The 5,600-nt window shown below is 44.8% G+C and overlaps 1 long non-coding RNA gene across 1 annotated transcript; it reads left to right on the forward strand.

Annotated features, from left to right (window-relative positions):
• The first annotated feature begins 1,977 nt into the window (after positions 1 to 1,977).
• On the forward strand, positions 1,978 to 5,336 carry LOC126535538 (uncharacterized). Its single transcript, XR_007600510.3, has 2 exons — positions 1,978 to 2,133; positions 5,172 to 5,336. It is a non-coding gene; the product is annotated as an uncharacterized lncRNA (long non-coding RNA).
• The last annotated feature ends 264 nt before the right edge of the window (positions 5,337 to 5,600 follow it).

Here is a 5,600-nt window from a genome sequence, read left to right on the forward strand (position 1 = left end):
AATATTTCTTTTTTTCTTTAATTTTTAAGCACTGTGTGTTTTCCAAATATGCATTCACGCGCACGTTATTTGATTTTTGTTGTCCCCGTCGTGCTACGCAAACAGACGCAACCAAGTGGCGGCGAGTTCAGGCGCTGGTCCTAGCCTTCACTAGACTCTTCCACCAACGTTACAGCTCGAATCCTGGGATTGCTACGCATGTTGCGATGAACCAAACCACACGCAAAGGAGCAGGGAGGCTATGACCAAGCGTGTATGTGCGTACATTTTTTTTTTTTATTCAACAGGGTCCTGTGCACGGTTGTACGGTGCGCGAACCGTACAACCGGTAGCACCAGCTAACGAGCACATTTCTTTTTTCAGATAGCCGAAGGTCGTGGGAAACCAATGCGAGGGCGCAAAGTCCCTAAGCGCAAGACGACGCAGTTGTGGCTGGCACGGGATAAGCTGTGCGAATTTCGACGCGCACGTTGTATCAGGTAAGCCCACAAGTCCTTGCAAACTAGGCGACGCGTCAATCGTGGAAACGCACTAAGTGGGCTTCAACAGTAGACTGCGGACCACTACCTACTGGAATTCCAGACCTGCACAGATATCCGGCTTCTATGGAAGCAGTTTGCGCCCACTTTCGTTCAACCGACGGCCATAGGTGGCGCTTTCATAACCTGTTCGTCTGCTACGCGGTGGGCGGCTGTGCGGCGTTGTTATTAGTACGGCAGCTGTTGTGTTGTGACGACCTGCTTCTCTAGTTGATAATTTTTGCTAACACAGTGACAGTGATGTCACAAGGCTTTGATCGGTCACTTGGCTCCATAAGTTGACTGCCCGAACCTAAAAAATGTCCGAGCGTGTAGTCCGCTGCTCTCCAAAATAGCGTTAAATAGCCGCTCCTATTGCCTTTTTCAAGCAGATTATTATAAATCACTTTTGTGTATAGAGTTCGCAACGTACACAACAGCTCCATTGTACACGTTGTAAAATTCGCGTCTGCGCTCTTTAGAAACTTGAAGCCACCGTAATGTTCGACGACAGAACGATTACCACTCATTTTAACTCTTAAAGTTGTCCGTGAATGCGTCGCGAGTTCAAAAAGTGAATTACATACACAGCTTCACTGCGTACGTATTTAAGCACCACCGTTATGCTGCCGCCGTACCACGCAGAAAAGCTAGCTTTACGGTTTGAAAAGAGTTCCGTGACACGATCTTTAAGGCCTGCAGTGCAGCACGTTTTAAAGCACTGGGATCGCTTAATTTTTTTCAAGCTTTCTGCTGAGCTAGACATCCAACAATATTAAAAACAAGATATGCTCACCTTCCCTTGAAACAGAATCGATCAGCCTATTGCACATATCGGGCGGAGGACTTACTCGTGAATACTTTTACTATACTTTTACCAGATCATCTGCCTTTCACTACGGCACACAGCAGTAAATCCTAATGTCATCTACGACATTAGGCTGTCTGTAATCAACTAAAGAAAGCTAGATCATCCTATGAATCTTTTAAAACAATTTTTCCAGTCTCTTAAGGAGGCTAGGAAAGGGAATTTTACGCCGTCGATCTAGCATTGCAGCGGCTACCTATGCTCGTTGTTTACATTTCTTGCACCGCTCCTCCTCTTCTAGTTTCACTATTCAAACGCAAAGCATTCGCAAATATGTCTTCTTTTGTATGTTTGTGAATTTATTAATTTATCGCCAATACAAGCGCTTTGTGCCTGCCGAAATGGCAAGACAAGCGCTGAACAGATCGCAGAAGCAGACGACAGCGAACAAGTTATAACTAGCGCCACTCTGCTCGTACGTTCTTTTCCTAGCGGCAAAAGGGGCGAACTAGACCAGGCGTGCTGGAGGTGGGAGATCTGTGGTGGGAGTGCAGTAGGTCGTGCTGCGGACAAACGACACCCTTTGTGGCAACACTGAGCTTATGGCGTTTTTCATTGGTCGACCTTGAGCAGCCGCCGAAAGGCCGTGTCTGCTGTGCCCGGGGCACAGCAGACGAAAGGTGCCCAAAATGTCTACGTTCACCCATGACGTCACGTCCGCTATAACCCATGATGTCACATCCGCTCATTTCCATGGCGGAGCCGGCTGCGCTGCGAAACGGTCCGTATTCCATGCCCACTTAGAGCGTGAGTAATTCATCTTTCCACGCTATATGCGTGTAATAAAGGATTGGGGCTGTGAGCAGTTTGATGCGTTACCATTAGGTACCTTGTGCGCATATTTTGCCTCCTGGCCGCGTCAAATTGCAGCCGGCATGTGGAATGGGCCGTGGCATCTTATATGGAGCTGCTCATGTGAGTGGTATTGCCTCCGTCAGGATCGTCAGTGCGTGCACCGAACCATTCAGTAGTCTGGTTCAGGGGAGGATGCGCGAAAGAACGAGGACGTAAGAAAACACTGGCATGACGAGCTGTTCCGTCAGATCGCGTTACATCGCGCTTTTTTTCTAAGACCATCTCGCTCGAGCGAGAGGATCTTAGAACAGCATTACTACTGCTTTTTTACAGCTTTGCTGCGGCTCATTTAATCATCACCTGTATTCTTTTAATAATACAAATGACATCGCTGCGCGGAAGAGCGTCTCTTGGAAGTTTCCAAACAAGAGCCAATGCCGCCGTGCCTGCTGCATACATGCTTGCCTTTCCTAACGCAGTTAAGACGCGGCACTAGCTCTGCTACTGCGTGATACAGGGTCACTGTGATAAGAAAATTAAAAAGAACAAACGAAATTAAGGCAGAAAATGTCAAACGTTGCCAAGCGTGATAAACGGACCTGCCTCGCTAGATGAGTTGAAGAAATCGGCGTCCTGAAGTCAGCTTCGCCGCAGTAGACTAGTGTTACGCGTTGAAGCATGTCAGAACTGAAGAGTGACCGCTTTCACCGACATAAATAATATGTGTTCCTTAATGATGTACGCGTGCACCTGCCGTCTCCTGTTACATTACGCGCGCCGAGGCGCCTAAGTGTACTGGCCGGCCTTCAGCGCTATTTCGGACGTGGCTGTGATGCTTTGAACCGTTGGTTTGTCGACCTCGTAAGCCACTTAATGTTTACACGGCCATTTTTTTCTGAGCTGTTGATTTCTTCCATAATAGCTACGTAATTTCGTAGTTTCCTGTTCAACTGCTTTTGTCATATGCGAGTCAAGGTTGTTCTCTTTAGCCGAGCGCAGTTTTGGAAAGCGAAACGACGCTCTTGCATCAGCATATAGTGCCGTCGCCCATTTACAACACAGTCAATCAATGTAATTTTGTATGTCACTGGGAAACCGCCGAACGCAGGGAACTCACTCGCATGCGGGGAACTGCATAACTAGCCACGGGATTACCGTGCCTCTTGGGAAGCTGCTTTGCATCAAAGGCCAGGTACCCTTGCTATGATTCACCGCAACATATTTTGTATGTCTTACCGCTTAACATATTTGTATTGCGGTGAAGCTAACCTTACGGAACCGAATTTCGCAACGCTTTTTAGACTCCTGCATCTCTACCAGCCACTACCAAACGCTTGTCAGTACGTCTCTTGGCAAAGGTCCAGGTAAATCTCCCCTGTTGGGAGTTTGGGGGACTCACGTATATGAAAACTGCCAAGGAAAGCAGTTGCCCTGATGAAGGCACGCTCCCCTGTCGAAACATTTGCACCAGCCTGTCCGACCACCGTTATCACCGCAACATATTTGTGTGTTGCGGTGAAGCATGCCGTTATTGGGAAAGATTTACGTGAATCTGGAATGTATGGTTTCTGTCAGCGACTAACCTAATGTTCCACTCTCATCAAAGCAGATTTTCGTGGCAGGATGCATGATGTCTTGAGAACTTTTGTTGGCTAAAGCCATACATGCCAGGTTAGCTCTTGTCACAATAATACGCTTTACCGCAATACACAAGAGGCCCCGCTGCAGGACACGCCCGCCGTAGTTAGCCAAAACCTTATGTGATGGTTCACTGCAAAACACCTCCTGTATTGTGGTGAATCGTAATAAAGCACATTTGTCAGTTTAGAATGTAAAGACCCTTGCCCTTCGCTTTTGTAATAATATGACTCAGTTTAATGAGAACATGTATTCACTGCTAAAAACATCCACATTGAAATGGAGATATGAACACTGATGGCAGCCTATGTGATGTTTTATCCCTTTACTTTTTTGTGTACCTGTCACGCTGCCATTATTAAATTTTCCTGTACTTCGTTAGGTGCTGATGTACATAACATTACATCACAAAGAGCCACTGTGTAATTAGTGTTCAAGGACCAGTGTGGTGGCTTTTCTCAAGAAAGGTTTGGGTTATTTTGTTGTGAAGGTTTTTTTTAGAGAGGTCACTTTCTGAGAAGAAATCAGATGTCAGGAAATAGACCTCAGTGGCACAGTAATCTTGGCTGCCTTTTGCTCAAACGTGCCCTAGACATAATTGAGTGATTTGCACTGGCAACTGGACAGCAGCCTTAGCTTGGGAGACCAGTGATACGGCATATTTTATCAAACTAGGCGACACATAGCATTACCAGTCCGAACAGAGACCTGTTTAAATGTTTGTCACCTTTAACACCTACATTTTCGACCATGATTTCAGAAAAATCTGTAGCACATTTAGAACCTAGATTTTAAATGCTGTATAAGTTGGCTTCTTGTTCACTGAAGTTGTGCTCAGCTTCTGTCCAAACGGGAGAGCACTTCTGCATAGCTTATTAGGGAACATTCTTATTTACATACCTTCTTTTTATTTATCTCGCCTACAATCACGATTAGCACATGAATGTGTTGTGCATTTATCTAACTTACAATGCCATGTTCAACAGCACAGTGCATGTAGCTTGTGTTGGTTCATTCAAGCTAAGCATTGCTACAGCCTTTAACTGTAGGTATCGTGGTATGAGAGCAGAGAAATGGATATGCAAAGACAGTTGGGCACACTGAGACAACATCTTTGTTGCGTGTGAAAAGGTGACAGATACACAATATGGGGAGAACGCATGCACTTTCATATTTTCTCGCGCTCAAAAAAAGCCGGAGGAATAAGGTTTCTTCACTGTGCCATAGAAACTATATGTTTGCTCTCAAAGGTAATTCTGATTCATTGGATATGTTCCTGTGCTGTGTTTATTTTCTTGAGTGTGCTTTAGTTTTTGCACGTTAATGTTTCAAACTCGTTTTTATTTTTACAGACTGAACATCCCACATCTTGGTTTGACTTCCTGGTACAGGATACTTGCACTTAGCATGGAGTGATGAAGCAGAGCAGTGTACTTTTATTAAATGTGCAGATTTTAGCAGTATAACAGCAGTTCATTAAAAAAACGTGTGCTGAAAATAAAGTGTTCTTACCCACATTCCTCGTTGTCTATTTATTTATTTATTAATACTGTCAACCCTCATAGAGGGTCATAACAGAGAGGACAATACAATTACATAAATCAAATATGGACAATGTCAATGTACGTAAAGTTGCTTAACACTTGTCAATTCACAGTTAATAAGATGTTCACTTGAATGCTGTTCAGCACACTTCTGACGTTTATCAAAATACGTACAATGAATATCAAGTCGCACATATCACTTGGCACTTCAAAACTAAATCGAAAACTCCCATAAAT

The sequence above is a fragment of the Dermacentor andersoni genome, chromosome 7 (genome assembly GCF_023375885.2).
Source record: "Dermacentor andersoni chromosome 7, qqDerAnde1_hic_scaffold, whole genome shotgun sequence".
Taxonomy (NCBI): Eukaryota; Metazoa; Arthropoda; class Arachnida; order Ixodida; family Ixodidae; genus Dermacentor; species Dermacentor andersoni.